Below are 27,191 nucleotides of genomic sequence, written 5' to 3'. Positions count from 1 at the left end.
TCACCTTTAACCAACAATTCTCAAGTTATTTTATGAGACTGGGCTCTCAAAGTGCAACCATTCTTAAAACACTCCCCTAGTGGTCTCACATAAACTACTGCATCAACTTTTTTTTAAAAAAAAGGAAAACTTAGTGTAGCCAATTAGCAATATTAAAAGTGTATCCATAATAACGAAAGATTCAAAAAAGCCAAAGAATGCAGAGGCAGACTACATGATTTGGGGTAGGCAGAGAAAAGTTTTGACCCAAATGGTCGCCTCAGATTCAGTGTTGTTCTCCATAATTAGGAGTCATGCACACTTACAAGTACCTTAAATCATAATGATATTGTATAAATGCAAATGCTCATTTCCACAGAGTAAAACTTTCCTTCATCCAAAGTGATACATATATTTTATGCATCAATACAACTATGTTCTCTTCAACATCAAGAGCCTACTTGAGACAATAGCAAAACAAGTAACACAAAAAATTACTGTTTCAAAGAATAGAAACTTTTTCTAAATATCAGAGAACAATGACAGTAATCTTGCTTTAGCTGTGATGATTTACCAGAATGAAGTCTTGCCTGTGTTCTTCTAACTGCTCTTGCATGAGGCAATGGATGTGTGTTGGAGAAAGCATCTTACAAGGTTATATTCTGAAGTCCTTCAGGAAGAATGCTGCATTTCTAATCCACAATCAAGAAATGGATGATAAGCTTGTTTTGTTTGGAGAAAATACTATCATTTTACCTTTCTTGACCTGTGAAGAGGTATGATTAACAATGCACCAAGAACAGTCTGGAAGATGTAATAAGATTGTCTTTCAAATTAGCCCACTACTTGTATCTTTAACATAAGCACATTTGCAGGATTCAGATGTCCTACAGCTCAGAGTTGGTCACAATCATTAATTTATCACAGTTCAATTTGTATTAAATGGGAATCTTCCTACACAAAGACACATGACAAAACATTAGTGGTTTAAAATTGCAACAGTCCGGAACTCCAAACAAACTTGAGTAATATAATCCTGGCATGGAAACTGAATGCTGGATGCACTGAAATTTGCATGGTGCCACTGTTGAAGCACCGAGGTATAAAATGTCAGGTACAAGCACCTAGAACACTACAAGCTGCTGACACCAGTTTCACTGCCTCACACCATATCAGTCTGTATTTCTGTAGATTGTCACAATTTATATTCATTTATCCCCACTTTTTTCAGACTACTCTTTAAAATCCTTCTAATAATCATGATAAAATGATTCAGGTTGGAAGGAACTTCAATGATCATCTAGTTCCACCCCTCCTGCCATGGAGGCAGGTGCCAGGGGCACCTTTCACTAGACCAGGTTGCTCAAAGCCTCATCCAGCCTTGCCTTGAACACTTCCAGGGGTGGAGCACCCACAGCTTCTCTGAGCAATCTGTGTCAGTGTTTCAACCTCCACTAAACGTGAAGTGGCCTAACTCACAGGTATTAAAGCAAATTGGTCATTGCTTTTGCCCCCACACAGGTATAAAACTAGCTCATTTTGGCAAATGTGAATTAATACACCTGGAAAATATTTACATAGCTTTGGAAAATTGAGTTATTGTGCTTTTCAGAGGAAGTTATTAAAACCAAATCTTCTTATTATCTAAAAATGTACTGGCTTACATAGAGGTATACATTCAGAAAACTAAACCCAGACAACTGATCTGCAACATGACTGAGCATTTTAAAAATGCAGAATAAATAACTTTTTTCTTCTTCTCCCTTTTGGATTCACTCAGACAGCAACAGACAGGTACTTTCACTGTAGTGAGTTGTAATTAAAATAACTGCAAAGGGGAAGTAGAAAACAGGATGCAATTAGCAGTTACAGGAATTTAGAGATCATGGAGATGGAACAATTTCCTCCCTACCAATGACAATTTTCGTATTTCCCCAAGATTTCCTTTATTTCGGCTGAAGAAAGACCCATGGGCTCCAACCACTGGTATCTTATGCTCCCCAAAGGAGGTGACAGAAGATGACATACCAATTCACTAGGAGAATTCATTTTTACTGCCCGTTGCCACAAAATCTTACCAAACTTCTGGCTTTGGGTGTGTACCTGTGAAATAGAAGTGGTTGGAATTGACTGAGGGCATACTGGGAAGAGCAGTAACAAGTTTGCATTCTGCCTGTGCTACAGTTTTACCATGTCTGACTCACAGGACCTGGAAATCTGGGGAAAGCAGAAGGTAAAGGAACTTGGGGAAAGTACATACGGGAAGGTGGAGGTATGTCTTCTGGGTGTTTCTCAGTATTACTGTATTTGCAATATCTTCCCTTTAAAGCTTCACTGAGGTCAAGCTTTATATCTAGGAATAATCTAAGCCTTGCTCAAAACTTCCTGCAACACTTACTGCAACATTTTCTGCAACATTTGTGACAGAACTGCTGCGAGACAATTTGTTGTTCACAGTGTCCCAGTAAAAAATCAGCTACGGATTGCCCGCAGAAACTGCGGCTGCCCTATTCACTGGCAGCGTTCAAGGCTTGGTTGGAGGGGGCACTGGGCAGCCCGGTCTAGTGGGAGATGTGCCAATGCAGGGGGGTTGGAACTAATAATCTTTAAGATACCTGTCTATAATGTCTGGTTACATTTCATTCCAAACGTTGCAAATTCCACCCAGCCACGCTGCTCCTCCACCTGGGCAACAGCAATCACTGCTCCATCCCTGGGTTTGGCCACTTTGCAGATCTCTGCTAGTGCTGGTGGATATGATGTACATATGTACTAGAGTTCCAGCAGACATATAGCATGATTTGGATGATAATTCCTGTATGAAGTGTAAGGAAAAGTATCACACTCACCAAAATCAGGACCATTTGTATCTTAATTCTGTCTTACTTGCTGCTGTCTGTATTAACTTATTCTCACTAATGGTTATGCAGAGAGTTACACAGATCTCTTCTTTCACAGTCACATTATCAGTACAAGGAGCTTTTCTCCCCCAGTTCAGAAGGCTGGTTGTAGTTTGATGGGGACTTCAGTAGGAACCAACACCTCATACTGTGGCTGCTATTTGCAACACAGTTAAGAACCACAGGTCACCAAGAGTCTAAACAATCTTCTCCAAAAAGAGAGATTAAGATCTTTACACAATTTTGAGCTATGTCTTTCACAGAGCACTGCACTTGTTTCCACAACCCTCAGAGAGCACCATTTACTGAGTAAGCAGATAAGGTATTTGGTGTCTAGTCTAGTGACCAAAGTTGTTCAGTCTATAGCCTTAGGGAACTCTAGTTAAGCTCTGTTAGGATGCCAGAAGTATCAATTTCCTCATAAGCCTCTCCAAGGTGACCATCACTACAGCATCAGAGTATTTCACCAACATTAATGAACTTATCTTTTCATATCATGCTATGCTCTGCAGCTAGTAATATCTTCATAGTACAGATGTTACTGCCACTTCAGTTAGTGCCACCTCAAAACATTCCTTACAATTCCTGACACTTAGCTATTAAACTGTTCCCATTTTAGAGGTGTCTAAGTCTCTCATTTCTTCAGATAAAACTTCTCAGTGGAGCACAAACTCAGGTATGTAAGATTTCAGGTGAGGCAGACCTTGGTGAAAAAAAAAAAGAAGAAAAAAAAAAGGAGGTAGGACAGTTTGCATATGGAAAGAGTTTCACAGTCAAGCATTCCACATGGACCAGCCAATTCCTGCTACTATCATCCTTTCTGGCATATGGAAACTGCATGCAAAGAAAGACACAATTTATTTTTGCCATGGTGATGTAGTAATGGCAACAGAAGGTATGAGTGGGAATTCTATCAGTAGTTTAAGTCCACAAATAAAATTAGAGTGGTTCTTTGAAAACTGTTCAAGCAGAAAATACAACAAGGGGATTGAGGTTTCATGTAGAAGTGAGATTGACTACTAATGAGTTAGCATTATTTCTATAGCTCTAATACTTCACCACAGTTAGTGTTTATAGTCACTCCAGGAAAAATGAAAAAAAGGAAAAATAAAAGTAATCCCAGAGAAAATTACTAAAAACCCAAGGACACTAACAATAAGATCCCAATAGAGAATTAAAGCCAGAAGAAAAAACATTTTGCTTCCCATTGCATCCTTTTGTCTTGCAATTGCTTCTTGTAGTCCTGGATAAGAGTTGTTTCCTTTTCTAAAGGGGATTTAAAAGCTGTTACAGTTTCTCTTTCCAGAAGCTACAAAAGATGTAATATTAATTGATCAATCACCTTGGAATATCCTTTCATAAACAACATGGATGCCCTGGCTTTTTTTGTGCAACAAAATGCATAAGACCACTTAGAATTCAACTGTCTAACACATGACTGAATAGATTGGATTTACATCAACAGAATACAAATATCAATTTCTGAAATAGAACAGTATTAATAATTTAAAATCAGAAAGGAAGTATAAAGAAGACTTGCAAGTGAATCCAATTGCACTGCAGTGACTATAAATACTAACACTTTTAGTGTGCTCTGTAATATTTATGAAATATTATTTATTACTAAGGTTTTATATAGCTCTGGTTAGATTAGGAATATCTAATAATGTATTTACAGTTATTTTAGGAAGTATCTTCATGGAATCTGGTTGTGTTATGCTCTGGGGAAAAACACACTGCTGATTACAGTATCAAAGTCTTATCTTTGTATGCATGTCATATATAAAGTTTATGTAAAGGTTTCTGGATACTATTTACCTATGCAAGTACTTTAGTTGAACTATGTTTTACCTATAAAATTTGTTTCATATCTATGTGTCCCAAAAGCATTTTATATGAAGGAACACAGCAGGCAGACAATTCTTTTCTGTTCCCACAAGTCAAGTCCGCAGTGAAATGAATGAGAATTGTATATATAATGTTTGGAAAGAAAAAGCATATCATTTAAGCAGCCGTGCTACGTGTTCACGTTGCATATTTTTTCTCCAAATTTGGTGCTTGGGTGGGTGAGGATCACCCACTGAAGACAGACAGGATGGATTCTAGTAATCTATCCTGATGGCTGTGACAATACCTTCCAGAACAGAAGTGGATACAAATGGTATCAACTGAACAAACAAGGTGCCAACACTTTAAGGAGGTAATATTTCCAGAGTCATCCCAGGTTTGAGACAGAACTGCTACAGCTTTGTTTTACATGGTCAGTAGGAAACATTTTACATCCATGATTGCAAATATGTCAACTGTTCTTCACAGGGATGCAAAGGGTGTATGTCCCAGGCTGACCCAAAGTATCAGTCTTTGGTCACCGATGACTGAATAATGCGTAAACTGCAGCAGTGGATCTTGCACAACTAAGGCTCCCATTCACAGCCTAACAAAGTTCCATCTTCCACAGAAATGGTCTTGCTTTTGCTAAGGTCTGTTAAGCTCTGCTTATGCTCAAAATTTCTTTGATTCATCTTTCACTGTCGACCACTGATAGATTTCCCAGCAAAGGATAAGACAACCTGTACCTACTTCACCATCAGAGCTTTCTTTATAGTCTCTCCTTCCTATTAGGGCCCTGACTTTTTCTTGCCCTTACCATTTAATTTGTGTGCAAAGTTACTGCACATTAGGAAAAGCATTTGCATCCGTGGTGCAGTAGGTACATAGCTTCCAAGAGACAGAAAACAGTCTAACTGACCAGACACAAAAAGAAAACAAGAGTGAAAATATATAAGGAGCAAAAGATTTGATGAACTCAGTCTCATTAAGAGGCCTTCATCAATTGATACAGATTTTCCTATTAAAAAATTGGACAATAAGTAACTCTTTGAACAGGCAAATAGCCAGACCTGATAGCTGGAAGTTGAATAAAAACAATAGTAGCCTAAAAATTAGTTAATAATAGCAAAAACTTGGGCTAATTAATAACTGGAAAGTGCACAATGGATACACAAGTGTTGAGAGGGATTTACTCCAAAACATTAAATTAAAAATATTTTTTTTCTAAGTGGTAAGTCTCATCAAGTCACTTCAAGTCCCTCAGGGTCCCTTCAGGTTTTACAATGCCCATGGCTGTCCTGGGGAAATCTCCTTGTTCCTTCACAAATTTTAAGTTAACTCCCCTTTACAAATCAGTCAGGCTTCCAATGTTGATCCACTATTACACCTTGGGGTGGGGGAGAGTAGTGAATGGGACCCAAATCATAAGGAATAAAAGCTCACCAGAAATACATAAATTGACTTAGATTATCCCTCTAAGCCTGAAAACAGCCAGCTCCAATAAAAAAAAAAAAAAAAAAAAAAAAAAAAAAAAAAAAGAAAACAGAAAAAAGAAAAAAGAATAAAAAGGAGGAGACTGATACGGCTTTCATATTCTCAAGCTATTAATGAAGGAACTTGCACAATCCCATTTTTCCCCTCATGTTACCATCCCAGTGCTATGTGGGCAAGACATTACACATTGGCCCCAGAGAAAGTCCAATCCTTTGCTTTGTGACAGGCAGTGCTTTTGCTCTGTGTTCATGCTCTGCTGAGAACTCCTCTATAACACACATCCAGCTTGTAGCTGTCCTCTCTGTCTTCCCTTTGCTCCCATGTCAAATACCCCTCTTCTTTCATGATTTCTCAATCATCAAATAACAAAGATAATAAGTGTATTCCTGAGGAGTAACAAAGTGGGGCTCATGGTCCTCATGACATTTAAGAGTTAGGGAAACAAACCTCAAATTAGCTCTCAGTATAATATCTGTGGAACATGGAAGACTGGCACAGGTTTATGATTTTCCTTCTCTCTCTCATTTCACCCTATTAGTAGGCAGTAGAACAACAACAACAACAACAACAACAACAACAACAAAATTGAATATATCTTCGATCCCTGTTTTGCCAGAGTAATGTAAGAAAGCAGGAGGTCATCACTTGCTTCAATGTGTAGTTGAGAGATACAAGCAGTAGCTTTATGTTCAGGAGGAACTCACTACTTGTACTGCTGCAGCCACAGATAAGGTTTTTCAGTGACAGGGGCCTCTGCTCCATCTGAAAGATTTTAACCTGCAGATCAAATAACTTCCTGTCTTAAAGTGTATGACACATCATGAAATATCCAGGAGCTACCTTCTCTGTATCTGTATCTAATCTTCAGTAAATCTTGTTGGAGCAGATGCTGGAATAGCAGGGTAATTTACAGCTCACTGCTGCAGGAGCCACACAAGCATCTGGCCCAGGCACAAAATACCCCTGATGATAATAAGAGAGCAACGTATTTTTGAACACCTGAAGGTCTGCCCCACGGGCTTCAAAACTCACAATTCTTTGCCTATTTCAAAATGCTCATTCTGCCTCTGATGGCAACACTTCACACACCAGAGACACCCTACTTAACAAATATCTGCTGCAATGAACAAGGAAGCCATATCCCACGTTCAAGTAAAGGGCTTTACTAAACAAAAGTATCAGTATCTCCTGAGCTAAGCCATCCACAATCATGTAACAATCTTGTGCTAATCTGACACCCGACCAGGCTTGCCAGTAGTAACTGTTTACTTCTGTAAGGTTGTCACCTCCCATATGTTTTAATAGTAGGCATAGCTTAATGTTTTTGCTACAGTAACTTAAGAAACAACAGCAACTCGCTGAAGGGTGAAGAAGAAGTAAGTCACAGTAGCTCATCAACAAAAACAACTGCTCAAAGGCCTTGTGAATTAACACATGATTATTAGTGCTGACAATCCTAGACTACTGCCTTCTGCTGCTAGCCTTAAATAATGATCACGTCCCTATGAAAAAAAAAAATTGTCATTATTATCAGGGTTTGGGGATTTGGGGGGAGGACCAAGGGGGGTATAGTTTTTAAGTGAAATTCAACTAAAAAAAAGTACTTTTGCATTTCTTTTAATAGTTCTGCTATTCCCCCAAATCCAGGAGGAGTAAGTATGTATATTTCCTACAATGCAAGATGACATACTTTTTAAAACAAACAAACGCATGCAAGATATTTCTTTAGATTAAGCAAACAGTGGAGAAAAAGTCTTAACAGAAAGAAAGATATGCACTGTGAAAGAAGATTAGTTACCTTTTTTTTTCTGCTTAAAGGGAAACATAGCTGTGCAAACACTGCAGCTGCTAACTAGACATTCTCAAACAACTAATATGTAACCCCACTGTTACTATAACAATTTTCTCATCTCCGCTAGTTGGACTCAAACCTGGACAAGAAAAAATAATCAACTGAGACTGCACAGGAACTATAATTTACAGCATATATTTTAAGGATATCCTTATATGCTCTATTAGCATTTGCCTGACTATCAAAGAATCTTTATCTGGTTAGGATGCTGATATAATTCTATTAATATGTATGAGCTCTGGAACTAAAATAAATAGTATTAAAACATCCTAACAGCAAAATACAATCCAAATAATTAAACAAATTATTACTCCAGGAAGATAAGGAAAGATGTTTTTAACGTTCCAACTTTGACTATTTCTCATATTTTAAATAAATTTATTCTTTAAAATACTGGTTATTATTTCAGATCAAATCTAATCACATGAGAAAAATGGCAGGTTGCCAGTCACAAGAATTTCCCTTCTTATTTCTCACTATGCTGTCAACATAGGCTGTTCTTTCTTGCTGCATTTTCCTGTGGTCTTTTACAGCAGGCAAAAAGCATCAACTCAAGAATTCCATTTTCCCCCATTATTGCATACTCATAAAAATGGAACTGACAGGACAGCAGTTTATTTGTGCACAAACCAGAGCCAAATCACGCAAACTGGCTTTCAGAACCCCACGGATCAATTGTTACTCTGGGAGCGCTGCCTCGGTGGGCGGAGGTGAGGGAGTTTCATCTGGGAGAAGGGAAAAGTTGAGGAGTTGCAGAGGTACGGAATCCAGCAGTCTTCCCGTCTCCACTGCATAAAGCTAATTAACAGACTCAAGTACATGCACAGTAGCAACGGCATCTTCTGCGTCTGTAACTATTTTTAAATGCACCTAAATTCTGAAGAGGCTTAACATACAGACATTTAAGCTTATATGAATATTCATGCCTGAGTACTACACCAAATCTAAGTCATTGTGCAAAGATAAGCATGGCTTAAAAATGGTAAAAGTCGGGTCATTAGACTGACAACACCTACAGACATAGCCAAATAAAAATTAAAACAGGCTGTCCACCAAGAACATCTTACTGGCCCTCAGTCCAATTCTTCCACCAGTGACACGCTAAGCTCCTCAAATTCCCCTATTATGATTTTCATTAGAAAACTATCTTAATACAACTTTGCAAACATCAAAAAGCTTCCTTTGAATAGGGAAGCAGCTTCTGAAACCTTTCCTCGGTTTAGGGCACAGGAAAAGAAACTACCTACACCATGCCGCTTTCAACGTTAAGTGAAAAACTTTACATTCCCTAATACTAGGAACACGTAGCGTTAAACCCATTTACAGGTGAACTGAACAACAAAACAAGCATTTCTAACATTAATATAAAAATCCCATTTTCAGAGGCAAAAATCTCGGGGCATACTTCGGTATTTGTTGGTTACTGACAATAAGTTAAAATACGGTACCTCTTCTAAACTGAAAGAACACAGAATAAATTATCACACGAGAGAGCGAAAAACCTGTGTCGTTACAGTTTCTCCGCAAACTGTTTCTTTCCTGCGCTATCATCTGTTAAATCAGAAACTCCTTTGAACACCGCAGCCTCGCTGACTCTTACGGTGCACCGGCTGCGCCGACACTCTCTCGGTATTTTCGCATCGCGCCCTTTCCGCGGGGCCAGCGCAGCCGCCCGCCTCTCCCAGCGCCGCTCGCAGCCGCGCACCGCGCTCGGAGCGCACCGCGCCGCGCCGCGCTCGGGCCGTCCCCGCCGCCGGGCCCGCACACGCACCGAGGGGGATGCGCTCTCCCGCCGCCGACCCGTGCGGCGCGGACCCGCCTGGCCGAGCCGAGCCGAGCCAGGCCGCGAGCTGCTGACCCAGGGGCGGCAGCGGAGAAGTTGCGGCCGTCCCGAAGCGCGCACCGAGGCGGACAGGTGCAGCCGGTCCCGCTGCGCGTCCCGCCCGCCGCCAGCCCCCAGGATCGGGGGGCGCCGAAGCCCGAAGCCGAACCCCTGCCCCGGACCGCCCCTGCGGCGCCGAGGCGGCACCAAGGCGGCGGCTGCTGCCCCTCGCCCGCCGCCCGCTCCGGCACCGCGCCCGCGGACAAACTTACTTGCGGGCGGCGGCGGCGGCGCCCGCGCCCTCCTTCCCGCGCTGCGAGCGAGCGCAGCCCCGGCGCGGCGGCCGCTGCCGAGCGCGTTCGGACATGCTCAGTCCCCCCGCCGTGCGGAACCTACCACCGGGGGGGACGGGGGAGCGCGGAGAGAGAGGGGGCAGAGCTGGATGCTACCAAGAGGACGCGCTAAAAATAGGCGCCGCAGAAAGGAACAGCTGGAGCTTAAAGGGGCGGCGGCCGCCGCGCTCCCCGCAGCCCCGGGCACGGGGCGCCTCCTCCTGCCGCACGGGCCTTCCCCGGAGCCGGAGGAGAGGTTCTGCAGCCGGGGCCTGCGCTGCCGCGGGGCTCTCACCGCGGAGCCAGCGGAGGAGAGGCTCTGCGAGCGGGGCGCTGCCGGCATCCCGCGGTGCCCGCGGTGCCCGCGCCATCGCGTCCTGCCCGCGCCTTTGCGGCGGGAGCGTTGCGGTGCGCTCGGCTGTGGCCGCCGAAGCGCGCAGGAGTGCGCAGGGCGCCGGGAGGGCTCTGGGAGCGTCCGACGGGGCGACTGCCGGGCTCTGCCCCCCTTCACCCCAGCGCCTGGCCGGGAGCGTACCTCGGGGCCGGGCCATTTACCTCGGGGCCGGGAGCGTATCTGGGGCCGGGCCATTTATCTCCGGGCCAGGACACCCCGTGAAGCAGCAGCTTCAGAAATGAGTTCTACTTAGTGAGGGAGAGGATGCCGAGCGGCGTTTTCATGCGGCGTTTCTCTGGAGACATCTCCATCCTGCTCCGAGGCGTTAGCTTATGCGGACGAGGCTTGGGCAGTGACAAACACGGGAGCTTTCCCGTGAAGCTCAGAGCAGTCAGATGAGAATGTGGCAGGTCCGAGGCGAAAAGCGTGAAGAACAGCCTCCTAAATATAATTTTCTAGCCTGGAAGATCTATGCGGCAACAGAAATTACATGATCACCTCTCACTGACAGTCCTGTGTTTCAAAACTGAGAGCTGCTGAAATTGAAAGCCGCCTAAGTATTTGTGAATGGGAATTTCTGATGGGGTTTTTTAGCCGTGGCTTATCATTCTCTACCTACCTAAAAGACCGACAGGAATAAACATAAGAGGACCACATTGTTTTAGATTTATATAGATACTACAGAGTCTAAAATTGTATTAACCTAGCAGGAGTTCAGAGATATTACTGAATTCTGCTTTTATGGATACAGAAAATTGCTACTGTACACACACATACACACACACAAAAAAGGCATCTTTAAAAAATACTAAACTACTGCTAAGAAAAAATATCAGACAACATCTGCATCATGATAATCTGCTATTCTGATGACATCATGTACAATAGTATGTACACCCAAGACCACATTCAAAATTTTTCATTTATTTCGTTAGACATGAGAGATCACTTGAAGTTTATCTTCATCGGAAATCTAACACAGCCTTCAGCAAAAACTCCTGCAGAAAAACCCCCTCAGTTACACGTAGGTGGGTATAATCAGGAAAGGAAGTGTTACTTGTCAGTACTGTCAAATAAAGTGAGAGCAAGGAAGCAATTTCCCTTGCAGACTGACATACAATGGCATAGATTATTAGACAAGATTGTGTAGGTAACTACTGCAGTACTTGGAGATACTGGAGATGACGTCACAAAGATTATAGTATTAAAAAGGGAGTGAATCAGGTTGTATTGGGTTTTTAAAGCCAAGCTTTCTTATGCAGGAAGTGGGGGGAGGGGGCATGCAGAAGGTGGGGAGGTGCAGGGGTGGCTTCTGTGGGAAGCAGCTGGCAGCTTCCTCAGTGTCCAACAGGGCCAGTCCCTGATGGCTCCAAAGATGCACCATGCCACTGGCCAAGGCTGGGCCAATTAGAAATGCTGCTAATGACTCCGTGATAACAGATTTAGGAAGAAATTTAACAAAGATTGGCAGTTGTAATTGTGGCTAGATAAGAGAGAGGGTATATGAGGAACAACTCCGCAGACCAAGGCCAATGGAGAAGGAGGGAAAGAAGGTGCTCCAGTCATGGAGCTGAGATTCCTCTGCAGACCACGGTGAGGCAACTGTGCCCTGCAGCCCATTGAGGCCCAAAGGGATGCAGAAATCCACCTGAAACTGTGGATGAGACCCACACTGGAGCTGTGGATGCCTGGAGGAGGCTGTCTCCCTGTGGAAGAGCCAGTGGGGAGAGGGCCCGGCCCCCAGGCCGGAGCAGCTGTCCTTGGAGGGCTGCACCCATGGCAGAGTGACCCACACTGCAGCAGCGGTGGGAGGACAGCTCCCATGGGGTGGACTCACACTGCAGCTGTTCACAGAGAGCTGTTGCTCATGAGATGGACTCACATTGGAGAAGTTCAATGGAGAACTGTCTCCTGTGAGAGGGACACCCCTCTTCTCCCTGAGCAGCAGGAGAAGCCTCGGGTGATGAACTGATCATAACCCCCATTCCCTGACTCCTTGAGCTGCTAGGAGATGAGGTAGATCTGGGAAGGAGGAAGGGGTGAGGGGAAGATGTTTTCAAGGTTTTATTTTACTTCTCATTATCCTGTTCTAATTTTGTTAACAATAAATTCAATTAATGTTTCTAACTCGAGCCTGTTCTCCCCATGATGGTATTTGATAAGTGATCTCTCCCAGTCCTTAACCCAAGAACCCTTTTATATATATATATCTCTTCCTTGTCTAGCTGCTGAGGGGAGTGAGAGAGAGTGGCTTTAGTGGGTGCCTGGCATCCAGCCAGGGTCAGCCCACTACACATGTTCACTAACTCTCTTCATTCTCCTCATTCTCTGTTCTACTAAGACATGAGACACGCTATATTCTGCAGTCCATGTGTAACAGCCACCATTACACCATGTATTACAAAAAGTTGTAAGCTATGCAGGAGGCACAACTGTACAAAGTGAGGGGGGGAGTTATGTAATTCTTTCAGCTGAAGCTATTGATCTTGAGATAGACGGCAGAGCAAATAGAAAAGGCAGTCTTCTGAATGCAGACTCAGATTTGGGATAACAGTGGGATAATGTATTTCTGGCTGCATCTGGATCTCTGCAGGAGCAGTAGGCAGCCTCTGGAGAATTTCCTAGAACAGTTTGCACCTTTACCATCATACAGATCTGGGTAAATCAGGAGCCTGAAAGATGTCCTGAGTTTCAGGAGAGTAGCTTCCAGCTGGGGATTCTTACTGTCTAGGGAGTTCAGAACACTCTTCATCATGAGAACAAATCTTAAAATATTGGCAAAAAAACCATGGGGTTTTCTGCAGTCTGTATTATCATTCTGCTCACATCTATCCTATATGGGTAATTGTACTGTAATTCACACACTTCTCTTTGTTTATAAGGAATCTCTTTTAGAACTTATCAAATATAGTTCCTTTTCACAACAAGAGACAAACATTTATGGATTTTCCTCGCTCAAACCACAGTGTTGTAAATGGCATGAAATTTATATATATATATATATACATATATATACATATAAAGCCTAAGATAGCAAGTTCCAGTATTCAAAAGACCATAATCACCCAGATGCAGATTACCAAATTGGACATTAGCAAGTAAGTGGTGGCTGCATCTGCTGTACCAGCCAGTGGACTATATTTAGATGTGGACACCCATCTGAATATTGAAAGCTGTTCTTTTCTTCTTCAAGTTTTGCTCAGCAGAAATATCCATAGAGTTGCATCTTGTTCCGACACAGCAGCAAAGACTTAAATATCTGCTGTGCTGCTGTGTCCCATGAGACAGAAGGGGAACAATTCCTCATTGCACAGAAAATGTGCAGATTTGCACTCCATGCAAAGCACAGTGCTTTATCAATCTCTCTTCATATTGCTTGAGGAGGTTCTAGTGAATCTTTATTTTTCAAATATAGCCTCTATAATTCCATATTGCTGATGAACTAAGGCTCTGACATACCACTGATTGCTTCTGGCTCCCAGACTTTCACCTCAGCCCTCCCAGCTGTCTCCTCTCAGCGTTGTTTTCACCCTTCTCCTTGACAGCAATATTCAGATTCTCTACTGTCTAGCATCATTATCTTTCTTGCTCACTGTCCTAGGGGATTTTTCCACATAATGGAGTACCCAGGCTTCCTGTGCAGTAGATAGAATATTCCTCTTTTTTTTTTTTTTTTTTCTTTGCTTATTGGACAAAGCTTATTTTCAAGGGATAGAACTTGGATGTCTGAGTATTGTAGACTGATCATAGAATCATAGAATGGGATAAGTTGGAAGCCACCTAGAGGGTCATCCAGTTCAATCCAGCTGCCATGGGCAGGGACACCAACTACACCAGGTTGCTCAAAGCTCCATCCAGCCTGGCCTCTCCTACACTCTCAGAGATGGGCCATGCATGCAGCTTCTCTGGGCAGCTTGTTCCAGTGCCTCATCACTCTCAGAAGGAAAAACTTCTTCCTAATATCTAATCTAAACCCCACTCTCTTTCAGTTAAAGCTATTACCTCTTCCTTATCTGCCCCTGTAAAGACCCCCTCCAACACTCTCGCAGGCCCTTTTTAGGTACTGGCAAGTTGCCCAAAATTCTCCCTAGAGCTTTTTCTTCTCCAGGCTGAACAATCTCAACACTCTCAGCCTGTCTTCAGAGGAGAAGTACTACAGCCTTCTGGTCCCCTTTGCAGCACTTCTCTGGATTCAGTCCAAGGCATCCACGTACTTCTTATGTTGCATCCAGAACTGGATGCAGTACTCCAGGTGCTGCTCTCACCAGAGTGGAGTAGAGAGGCAAAATCACCTCCCTTGATCTGCTGGTCATGCTGCTTTTGATGCAGACCAGGATGTGGCATCACATGAGACATACACCGGGAGAATCCAGCTATCAGTCTGTGGTCCAAATGGGAGAAGTTCTCCGCAGTAACAGAAAAGATTGTGTGATTAATATGTGTAAAGTTGTGCTTGAGGCAAGAGATTTTGGGTTAGAGTGAAGAAGCACAAAATAAAACCAGATGACTGATGCTTCACAGTGCATTTGGATTGGAAAGGGGACTAGCTCCCAACAAACTGAAAGTACAGAAATTCCAGGGTGGGGATAACAATGGTGGTACGGGTAATAAAGCAGGGAACTCTGGCACATGAATGTGGGGCACATAATTCTCCTTTCCCCTCTGTCCTCCTGCTTTTGGAGGGAATGAGAAGAGAAAACAGAGAACATTTTTGTTAGAACAGGAAAACAAGACGTAGGGATAGAGAAATGTGGGATTTCCATAAGGAATAACTGAGACTATTACATGGATTCGCTGGAATGAAGGGGAAAGAGAAGGATTCACAAGGCATATGATAATAGGCTTAGAGGAAATAGTCTAAATAGTGTTTACTGAGCTCAGACCTTTTAGCTGCAACTCAGTAATGATCTCTTGGAGTCATTGTTGACCACTCTCTGGAGCTCCCACTTTGATGTGTAGCAGAGGTCAAAAAAACCAATGAAGAGTTTGGCATTCTTGGGAGCAGAGGTTGGGCTTCATCTGTGACCGTGAAGGACAGAGATGGAAAAGATACAGAGAAAGGCAACTGGCATGAGCAGGCAACTGCCCTGTGAGGGGAGAGTGAAATGGCTGGGATTCTTCCATGTGAAGAGAAGCATGAAGGGCCACGTGGCTGGGATTCACAAAGTTGTGAAAGCAGTACATATGGCAAAAAGTGGATGAGAATGATTTTTCACCAAATCCCACAGTACTGCATAAACTCAGTGAAAATACTGAAATACTGATGAAAGAAAGCACTTTCACCCCCTCACCTGGACAGTGATCTGGAATGTATAACCCCAAGAAGTTCTGTAGGCAGACCAGCAGGTTCAAAAAAGGATCAGCAAAACCCATAGGCAATATATGTGTGAGAGGCCAGGGAGAACCTTCAGTACTTGGAACACAAGGCCTGTGAATTCTAGGGCAGTACTAGGGGAACAGACTTCAAAATTTTAGTCTTTTTACTGTCTTCTAATAGTGTCTCCTTCTGTTACTGCTGAGACTGTATGCTGGGCTAGATAATACCTGTGTTAAAATCAGTTGTAGCAAATTACGTGTGATCCCCAGGATGGATGATATCCATGATTTGAACCATAAGAGTGATCTCTGTTAACTCTGCAGGGAGCTGATGGTGTGATGCTGTTTTTAGAATTTAAGGGTTATGCAGCAAAAACTTTCTTTACGTTTGGTAAACCAAGATGTTATATAAAAATTTCCACTTCCACTATTCATATTCATTAAGCATTAAGCCTTGGGAGGCTTGCTATAAATAGCCTTCCCTGAACTGGAATTCACAGTGGCCAAAATCCTATCTTCCATCTAAGTCCTGAATAAATAGATATCTTGCAGGAGCCATTCAGAAGACTTCTATAGAAGAGTCTTACCATGTCCCATAACTCTTGATAATTGGTGGTTGCTATCAATGACTGTACCTCCCATTTAGCACCCAAGGGGTTTTGCTACCCTACGCTCCATAGGAAATGGCCAGTGGACTTGAGTGGTTTGAAATCCTTGGAAACACATCCTTCTATAATTCATTATCTTTATGATGTGCTTTCTCCTTCCCTGGCCATGTCAAACATCCATTTTTTTGCTAAGAGCTCAGAGCAGCAGTTTTCGGTCCATGAGAGAAACGCAGTGACAACCCACAGATTTTCTACAGCCTCCTGACCAAGGAATTTGCTAAGAGCACAGCTGTAAGGGGTCATCCTGCCATTGCTACACAGAAAATGCACTGACACCAACACAAGAGCCGCCCAGTGAACACGTTGCAGAAAGGTTTTGCATGTAAGAAATAGATTTGTTACAGGAAACAACTCAAAACATAGCTGGATTTCAAACAACAAATTTCATACTAATTCCTTATGAAAGTGAAAGGTAACTTTATATACTAATATAGGAAGAATATGGAATATGTTTTTTCTCAGAGTAAGTTCAGCATTTTCAGCATTTGAAATTTGTTGATGACCATGGTCTCAGGCATTTTCTTTATTGTAATAAATATTTTTCTCCCAATCAATCTGAAGTTATCTACTTTTTATGCCCTTTGTGGGCTTTGAAGGATTTTTCCTGGGACATTGAATTTAAATATCCATCCTTGACTTTAACTGAAAGTTCTACCAGGCAGTTGGGAACTTGGAAGTGATTATTTTACTGTAAATTTTTTTTGTGTGCTGTTCTCAGTAGTGTATAGGAAACTTTTTCAGTTATTGCATTACTTTCACACACTATACAAATTTGTATACATGAGATTATTTTGCTTTGTTTTCAAAGACACCAATAATTGAACAAGATGTTGTAAAAACAGTCACAGGCTTATATTACTATGGAAATTTATTAAATGCTTCAGAAAGGTTTTCTTAGTTCTCTTCAGTAATAAAATTAAACGTAGATCAGTTCCAGGATTCCTTCAATATCACTCAAACCGAGCCCCTGTGAAATCAAAAATCATAGCTTTTCTGTTATTTAATTATTTTAGGGCATACCCAAAATAAACAGAGAATATGAGATTTTTAATGTGGGAAGAAGTGCATGTGTGGAGTACTCTGCTCCAGGAAGCTGCTGGAATATCTGCCTCAGAATGCAGCAGTAAAAGCAGTGTGCTATTAGTGCTGCTATTAAAAACTAGAGAGAAGTGCAGCATACTGCTTTGAGATCAATATTCAATCTAATATGGTCCCTTGTTTTCCCTCAGTAATCTCTAACAAGTCATATGCTTGTTTACAAAGGAAGATGAGGCTCTGGTAGTCAGCAGAGCCTGGCCAGCAGCGTGCACCAACATGACTGAGCCATTGGTTGTCTTCTGTAAATCAGTACAAAGACCAGAAGTATGCTGAGATCATCAATGATATCACAGAAACCATATATTCCACTATTCTAAAAGCTAACAGCAATCAAGGTATGATCATCTTTAAAAGGATGGCCTTTAATAACTAACAGAAATGAAACAGCTTTGGAACTAATTAAAAACTTTCCTTCCATGCAATTTCCATGTGGATTTATACAGCAAAACCCATTAATAAAAAAACCAGTCAACAATAACAAATAAAGAAAAATTAAGGTTTTCAGTAACCTTTATTAAAAAGAAAAAACTTGCTGAAAATAGCAATATTTTACAGATACTGTTCTAAGGAGAATTAGTTATCTGCTTAAAAAAGAAAGACATGACAATGTTTCATAAAGCTTTATGAATTTTCAATAAGCTTTGGAAAGCATGGCTTTTAACCACCTTGAAAACTGGTGCCACCATTTAAAATAAATCTCAACAAACAATTCAAACTAGAACCAATTGAAAAATAAATGTGAAATCTCACTTGTTAAATACTACATGTCATCCCTGGTATTCTACCTCTGGCAGAAAAATACAGAGTTGCAGTAAGCCAAAAGCTAAACTACTTCTGAGCTTGTTTAAGGATAAATGCAAAATTTAAATTCAAGCCACTGGAGAAAATTATTTTAGCTAAACCAAAATCTAGATCTATAGCATATGCGCTGTTATATAATGACATATAGGCTGCCCAAAAATAGCTGGTCAGGGTATGTACTTGAAGTGGCATTTCAGTGTTTGTATTCATGCACCATGCAGGGCTGGCATCCAGCAAAAGCAATGTTAAGGAGCATGGGGGATGTTATAAGCCAAGGAAAGCACAAAAAAGACCATGAAACCTTCATGCATTGTAGAGTTTGCTGAGATATTAATGAAGATAGCTGATTGAATGTGCCCCTTAAGCACATCACTAATGGAATCACTGTGAAAAAGTTGCCTTGAGATTTGGTAATTTCACCTTGGGCATAACCAGCCAAATTTCTTTTGCATGTTTTGTGTAAGCTTTAAGAAAAACTACCTAGAATGAAGAATTAACTCCAACTGCTAGCTGTCATGCGCGTCCTTGGGAGTTTGTTGACAAAATATCAAGGGGATGGAAGTTTTGCTGTTGATGCTACTGAAAATCAAATGGGTGTTCTAGGATCAGGGAGCCCCCAGCCATGCTTGTCTGGGGAAGGCAGCATCACGATGTCCATGTACTTCTGTCTGGAGGTAAAAAATTGAATGACTGGATTGCAGAACTGACATGGCTGATCTCAGACAATGCAAACATATCCCAGTTGCTGAAAATTTCTTATTCAACTCCAGCTTTGTTTGAAGCTAGACTAGAAAAACAAATAAAAAGACGACCAAATACTCCAGCTACCATAAAAATACTGAACTTGTGTAAATAAAAATTGAAATTGTCTATATTTTGATAGAAATTACATAAGAACACACCAAATTAAATTTAAAAAGGGGAGAAACAGGGATTTTTAGGAAAAATCCAAGTGTTTCCTTTTATATGAAATTAAAAAAAGAAAAAAAAAAATCTCCGCTCCACAATTTGACCTTGACATTACAGAAACTGTTTTCCTTTCCTTTAAAATATGTATGGATAGTTTTTTAAAAATTTCAAAATAAGACCAAATTTATTCAAAATTATGAAAGTGAAATAGTTCAGAATTTTTCAATTCTATGTTGGAAAGAAAGGTGGGAAAATACAGAGGTATTTCCCTTATGGAACCCAACTTTTAAAGGTTTTAATTCCATACCTTTGTTTTTTGATAAAATACTCACAATAAATTTTCCCATACTTAAGACCTGAATATTCATACCACTTTTTGTTGCTACTGTGAATTTCTGGTCCCCATTATCTTTTCTTTGCTGAATGATTCAGAGGTAAATGGCAGCAAACAACCCATAGAATATTTTTAAGCACTATTTAAGCCAATGCAAACAGAGTCTCTGATGATGCTTCTGTTACAGCAAAAACCTGCTGTTTCTCAGCAGGCTGGACACTTCTGGCATCTTCTGCTTTCAGGTCCTGCATTGCAAATAGTTTTAGAAATGAAGATAAAGCATTTGCAAAAGCAAGTAAAAGGGTCACAGGTGCACATTACTGGCTGTTTTGATTGTGGATTTTCAAAGATTCTGAGTCACAGTACATATTTTTAGCTGTGCTTTTAGCCACTATTTCTGCTACACAGCCTAGATAGAAATTATTTTAATAGTGGTTTGATCTTGGTGCTCATTTGCATTTAGATCCTTTGTCAAACAAGTAAATCTCTCAAATTTCTTTCAATACACAGAACTTTAGCTACCTGATTCTTGTACTATTAAGCCTGCATTTTAAAAGGCATATTCCTTATATGTCTTAGGACAGAAATCTCTTTAATTACATTTTTGGATGTATTGTGGGTGATATACAATTACCAACTGCATTGTTGTAAATTCCAAAAAGGGGGCTAACAGAAAATTTGGTGTGGCTTTGTAAAATAAATACCTGTGTTACTATTGTTATTTTATATCCTAAAACATCATATGCTATTTATTTTTAACTCAAAGAAGGTTTCTGTACAAGAGGCTGAAGTATAATTTCTGCTCTTACAGGCAAAATAAAGTTTAAGTTATACAAAATTATAGAAATTTTTAGAAAAACATCAGTTCTACTCAGGTTTGTCTTTAATCCTTGCTCACTTGTGAGTTCCAAGAGAAAAACATAATTTTTATCTGTAAATTGATGATCATGGAGGATTGCCTCCTGATTATAAGTTTATTTCTGGTTACATATTTTGATTGAGCTTTTAATTGAAGGACAATCATTTTTGGAGATATTTCAGAAAAGACATATTAGTAGGAAACATCCCAGGGGGGCAAAACCCTGAAAAGTGATGCAAATATTGGTCTAACAGATCTTCTCTATTTCTGATTTTTGCATGTCCTCACATAAATTCATAAATATAACCAACTCACTCTTTGATAATAATTAGTGATGTAAAGTGGAATAGGTATTGCAAAGTTTTACCAGGAACAGGTAATGTTCACTGAGTGAGAAAAGGAAGAGCAGTTTAGCTTGTTTAGTTTTGCAAAACAGATGCTGAGAGGACAGATTTGGTTTTCCCTGAATATACAAGAGGAATTGTCATTAACAAGAGGAAGAACAACTTTCTCTGAGGGCAAATGTTGGTAGAGGAGTAAATCACTAAATATCAGCTATATATATATATACACAATAAAAGGAAAAGAGGATCCTTGTATGACAGAGCAATAAGTTTCAGAAAATTTCATCAACAGGACTGTGCAACCTGTCTGCCTATAAAGCCAGGGTTGGAAACCAATGACTGCAGAGGTCTTTCATTTCCTCTGTTTCTGTCCTCTAGACAGCCCTGGTCAAAAATTGCATTATTTAAGTTCCTGGGAGATTGGTCAACATGAGGAAGAGATTGTGAACCAAATAAATTTTTGATTAAAATTTTATATATGATACTAATATTGTAAATCAGAAATTTCATTGCTATAAATGATAAAGCATGCTGGAATCTCTGCACATTTTCATCTTAAGGCTCTAACTCTCATTAGGGTTTATATTTTTTCTGCCTCTGGGTATAATTTGTTGGTTTACTTTTTTTGCTCCTTTGTGAAGAAAATGAAAGGATGTACACAACTCTAAAGAACCCGTGAATTCTGAAAAGGGATTGAAAATAGTGCACACAGAGAAATTGTTGAATATTCTTTTTTTTTTCTTCCTGCAAGTAGTTTATTTTATTATATCCCAGCTATTCTCAAATTCAAACTTAAATTCTATTATGATTGAGTTCAGTTCTCTACTGAAGCGAAATCCTCATCAGCCTTCAACAGAAAGTAACCCAACTGAATATGCTGTCATGGCCTATTCCTGTTTGCTATTTAACTAATTCATGTGAGAGCTGGATTCTGACAATCCCTCTGTGTGGCCAAATACTTTGGAAGTGATTTTAAAGTAAAACTAGTCAGGTTGAAGGACATGAGACATTAATGATAAAATGCCTTGATCAGATGGATCAGAATATACTGACTGACAGTAAAAATAAACCAAACCAAACCAAACCAAACCAAATCAAAAACAACAATACCAACCCCAGAATTTTGGAGCATTCTGGTGATTTGAATTCAAATTCCTCTATGTTTTCAACTAAGCTGCTGAGGCCTACTTCAATGTGTGTATGTGTGCGTATGTGTGTGTGTAACACACATATTGCACACTACCAGTCCTAGGGTGTCCTCCAGAGTTCCTAGCCCTGTGTTAGATGCTCGTAATTCCCATAGAGAGTTCCCCACTGGAAGAGTTTACAGCCTGAGGATGATGTTCACAAATGAAGGGGAACCACTTAAGCAAACCAGCGAGAAACTCCAGGGAGGGATATCAGGAAGGAGCTGTATTCCTCACAGCAAATGAAAATGTAATTCTGTGCAGTATGGTGAACTCTTTTCTAAAATGGTGAACTCTCTTCTAGAATGAGCTAGTTAAAATAAGGAATAGTCTCAGTATTTTCTTACCAAAGCAAAATTACACTATGCTAACACAATATGTTCATGATTTTGGTTTTTTTTCTCCTTCATAAATCTAACATGGGTCTATTTATTCAAGAAACAATTGCCTGCCCAGGACTCAAACAGATCTGCCCTTTACCCATGTAGGTCCCAAGCCACCTGATGCAAACATGCTGCAGTCAAAAGCTGCTGTCTCTGAGTTAAAAATCCCACAGAAACAAAGTATTTTGGGGCAGGGCTGGTTTGTTACCCGTGGCTTGGGAATCAAACACAGGTGAAGAAAAAGGCTTTAAGCCTAGAAGGACCTTTAATGTTAGATAATGCAAAGAGTCCAGGTAAAGCTTTCCTGATTTTTCCTTTGAAGCGCAAATTTGAAGGTTGTATTTGGATGTGGCAGTTACCATGTCTGTTTTTCACAACTGCCAAAGAGGCAGATGTGGCAGGGTTTGGGCAGTTCACATTTCCCAGTTGTATGGGAATGATGGAAGAATGTAGTTAGCTTTGGGGGACTCTCCTACCATTTAGTGGGGTATTCACAGGAGCAATCAAGAGATATAGAGTATGGTGGTATAAGTACAGATGCATAGCTGTATGAATGCCTACTTGCCAAATTTAATCTTTTTTTGTGATGTGTTGAATGATGAGGAGATGCTTCCTCAGAACACTTCTGCAAACCTGAATTATAGCCTATGGTTTTGTTAGATATGCTTTAGGGTTGAAAGGTCAGGGTATTTCCTGTAATATTTTCATATTTAAACCAACTTATAAATGTTCCCTGGAACTGTATTTTTTTCCCCTGATGGTAAAATGCAAAATTTTGAAAAATCTTAAAATGCCCAGTTAATATAAATTGGTGATTCCAGAATTCTTTTCACCAGTGTTTCCTCCAGGACTGTTCAAATTCAGATAATAAACACTACATGAATGGATGTCCAATGTCTCTAAAGTAGCTCATTGTGACAGAGATTACCTAACCTCAAATCTTCAGATCCCACCATGCCCTGAGTACTGTGTATAGATAACAGTGAAGACCACAATGAGTAGAGGTTTAATATTAATTATACTTTTTAGACAAAATTAAAATGGAAATTAGTACTTTCTTGTCATTTATTTCCCAACTTTCTCTAAGTATCTAATGTTCTTGGGCTTTTCTGATAGACTTTCTTAAAAAGTCAAAGTAATCCAAGCAAATAATGCTGAAGAAAAATTCAAAACCTGATTTCCTATGGATTTATGTCTACTGTGAATTAAGGAATGAGATTTGAGTGAAGCATTTGCTATCATATGCAAAATTGTTAACTATGCTTTCATTTCTGGATTCTCTGACATTTGGTAAATCATGGAGTGGCATTATAGCCATTTTTTTCTCCTCAGTCATTCTGCTTGGATATGTCATAAAAGTCACCTTTCTTAAACTAGTGCTATTTTCCTGCCTTGGAAGTTTTCAAAAAGCACAGACAGAGAGGAATGGACAGAGCAAGGCTGCAATTGAATACATTTCATTTACAAAACAAACTGTGAGGAAACACAAGGGCACCATGACCTTCACTCCTGCAGCAGAAATATAATTTTAACTCCTTTGTATGTAATGCTGAATTCTTGTGACAATATAGGTTTCTTGCCCATGGACAACAGGTAAAATAGAGATTATATCTGAAGTTAATCCGCAACTCTATCACTCATTTGAAGATAAAAAGCACTACTTAAGATTTTCAGGGAGCCAGAGAATAAATCATATACGCCATGTGTTTCCCCATCATACCCTTCTCCGTTTCTGGAAAGGAAGATGATGGTTTTCACAAGGACTAGGTGATCATATTGTCTCAAATAACATATTCCCCTGAATATAATCAATGACAGTTTATCAGATTACTGACAGGAGCATGGTGTATTTTAAAGATGTATGCACTTCAAGACAACATTTCCCAGTGACTGATTTACAAGTATAGAGAATTTGTTCACTGGGTGAGCTTGAATACAATGCAGTCAGTAGATACCATTCTGGCGCAGGAATGTGAATCAGACAAACATATGATGGAGTGAGGACAAATGCCATCTAAGAGGATAAGTCACAGAAAGGGTATATTTATTTTGAGGGTTACCTTTGACGTACCTCTGCACTTACATAGTTTGGAATTTTTTTCACTAGGTAAAAAAAGCTTCACTTCCTACAGTGAAGCTAACAAATTGTTTTAGAACTGTGGGATGCAGCACACCCTCAATGGTGGGAACAAAGGATATGGCCACATAAACTTATTTGCCCCTTCCTGTGCTGCACTCAGGCCTGTAGCATATTTTCAGCACAGAAGTAGAAAGAGTCATGGTTGGTAAGAGGAGACTGGGGAGGTGTTTTGGTAGCTGAAGTACGAAGAATTCATGGCCCATTGCCTGATCCCCTCACCCACTAACAGATGGCAAGAGGAAGATTTATCTGCCTTAAAACGTAGAGAACAAGCTAACACACTATAAGGTTTTGTAAACCTATGAAAATATTGTTCTCAATGTCATTCTTAACAGCCTTTCATGCTGCACGCTGGTTAACAGAGATTTACATGTTTAGTATTACTCTTGCAAGTCACAAACCTATAGAACGATTTCAGGTGGTTAGTAAAATGTGTGGTTGAACTTTACAACAGATGTATTGACAGTTATAATGAATTCTGCAGCTTTTAGAACTAGCTCCATAAGGAAAAATTAAGTCAAGGATTTACAGGGCGTCAGTACAAATTTATTGAGAAAACTTCATAATAAACTTAAGGAGCTCAATAAGGGCTGGTTCTGAAATGTCATAAAAGAAACAAGCACCACAGTATGCGCTGCACTGAATAGGACATGCTATCTACAGGAAGCTACTTTAGAAATTTTTATTTATGATATTCATTATGGAATTTCATTGCTGTGAAGTATTACAGTACTTCACAATAACCCTATAGGAATAAACAGCATTTTCTTACTTTGTTTCTAAGTTTAGAGTTTGGAGTGCAGCAAAATGAAGGCAGGCTTGTGATAAAAGCTTGTAAGAATCTTGTTCTTAATAATTTTCACTATGCTACTGCCAAATCCTGATCATGACCAAACTCCTGCATTATCAAAGGTTTTGATAGTAGTGGTTCTTATACCTACAGATCTGTTCTGGATATAAATAGAAATGTTTTTTCAGCCACTGCAGTGATGAGTTTCTCTTACACAAATCCTCCCAGGATTCACAGACATAGCATGTTTCTTTTATTTGGGTGAAGAAACAATTTAAAACCTGAACAGATTAGGTTTACACAAGAATACAGCTGCAAGAGAAAGAGGTATTGTTATCTCTCAAGTTGTTTTCAAACTCTTGAGCGTTCACCCAAAAATCTATGACCTAATTGCCTCCTCTGCCTGATAGATCTTAAATCCCTGTCTCCCACTTCCCTGTAGAATATCCAGCAATCAGACTCCTGAGTAGTCTAAGGTGAAGTGCTGTTTGTCTCTTTTGCAGAAGTTGTTTCATTTTGCATGAAAAAAGCAGCACTCAATGGACTGTTCAGTGAGGGTGGGAATGTCGTTCACTGCTCTAATGATGGTATTCAGCTGGGAAGGAGGATACTTGCAGCTAAGGAATCCACAAGTATTCCAGATTAAATAAGTATTGGAGAAGAGTGCACAACACGAGTTTCTCTCCTTTCTGCACAAATTTCCTTATCAACAGGCTGGAGGAAAACTCTCTTCTACTTGCTCTCTTCAACATATACAAGATGAGTATTAGTTATCATTTGCAAGCAAAATAGTCTTGCAGGGGAGTCTTACTCCAGAGCACCAGGCTGCCTCTGCTACTCAGGGCACTCTTCTGAGAGGTGGGAAAGAGGTTCCATTTATGCAGAAAGAGTGATGGGTGTACAGAGGAACATTTGGCTGTGACATTAAGTATTTCTTATCTTAGCTATTTTAAACAAATTACCTATTAAGATTTTGGGCTCAGTAAATTCTATTTTGGCCCGTCTTCTTTACAATTCAGGGCTCTGACTTCATTCAATAGTCAGGCAACTGAAAGTCTATAATTTGAGGCTTGTCTCATTGCCAGGAGGTGCAGATAATGCAAAGAAACAGATCTTTGCTGTCTAAGAAATTACTGACAGGATCAAAATACACATAATGGGAGGAGCCTTAAGCTTGTAAATTAAAATCTTAAAAACCAGGGCTGAGGATGTGTGAAAAATACTTAAATTCTCTTTATTGCATTTTTAAAAGGTTTATGGTAAGACATACAAAACCTGTTTTCTCTCAGTTTGCCTTCTATTTAAGTAGCCAGAAGGAACACAGGGGGAAAGACTTTTGCAAATGAAGATATGGCAACTGAAGAGTCTGAAGCAATTAGTCAGTGGCAGATTACATCCTTCCTTTATTGAAGAACAATCTTCAATGAGATTAATGAGAGAAACAAAATTAGTTTAATAAAGAAATTCTTAAGGGATAAAATGTTCATGCTATGCATCTACTGTTACCATGTAATCTTGTTTGAGCTGATTAGATTGTTTTATCAAAAACCTGGGTAGAAATGTCGTGGAAGATGGAGCTCAGCATGATACTTCCAAATTAAAGCATATAATAGTAGTCTCAGGTCATGCTGTTTGGTGTCACTGATGCACATGCAGGAAGAGTTAATGGCGCTGCATTTCAATAAGCTGTCAGATTTCTGTGCTGTGGATGGATGTGCCATTTTAGTGGGAGGTTACTCAGATAATGTAGAATGATATA

The 27,191-nt window shown here is 40.3% G+C and overlaps 1 protein-coding gene across 1 annotated transcript in view; it reads right to left on the bottom strand.

The window, feature by feature from the left end:
- Nucleotides 1-10,205, bottom strand: part of OXR1 (oxidation resistance 1) — a 261,650-nt gene extending 251,445 nt beyond the window's left edge. The window contains exon 1 of the mRNA XM_030965997.1: nucleotides 10,150-10,205. The gene's annotated coding sequence lies outside the window, so the exon portion shown is untranslated. The remainder of the gene's footprint in view (nucleotides 1-10,149) is intronic.
- Between the last annotated feature and the right edge of the window lie 16,986 nt (nucleotides 10,206-27,191).

This window comes from Camarhynchus parvulus, chromosome 2 (assembly GCF_901933205.1).
Source record: "Camarhynchus parvulus chromosome 2, STF_HiC, whole genome shotgun sequence".
Taxonomy (NCBI): domain Eukaryota; kingdom Metazoa; phylum Chordata; class Aves; order Passeriformes; family Thraupidae; genus Camarhynchus; species Camarhynchus parvulus.
Note: the sequence above shows the minus strand (reverse complement) of the source record. Positions and strands in the feature narration are given on the sequence as shown.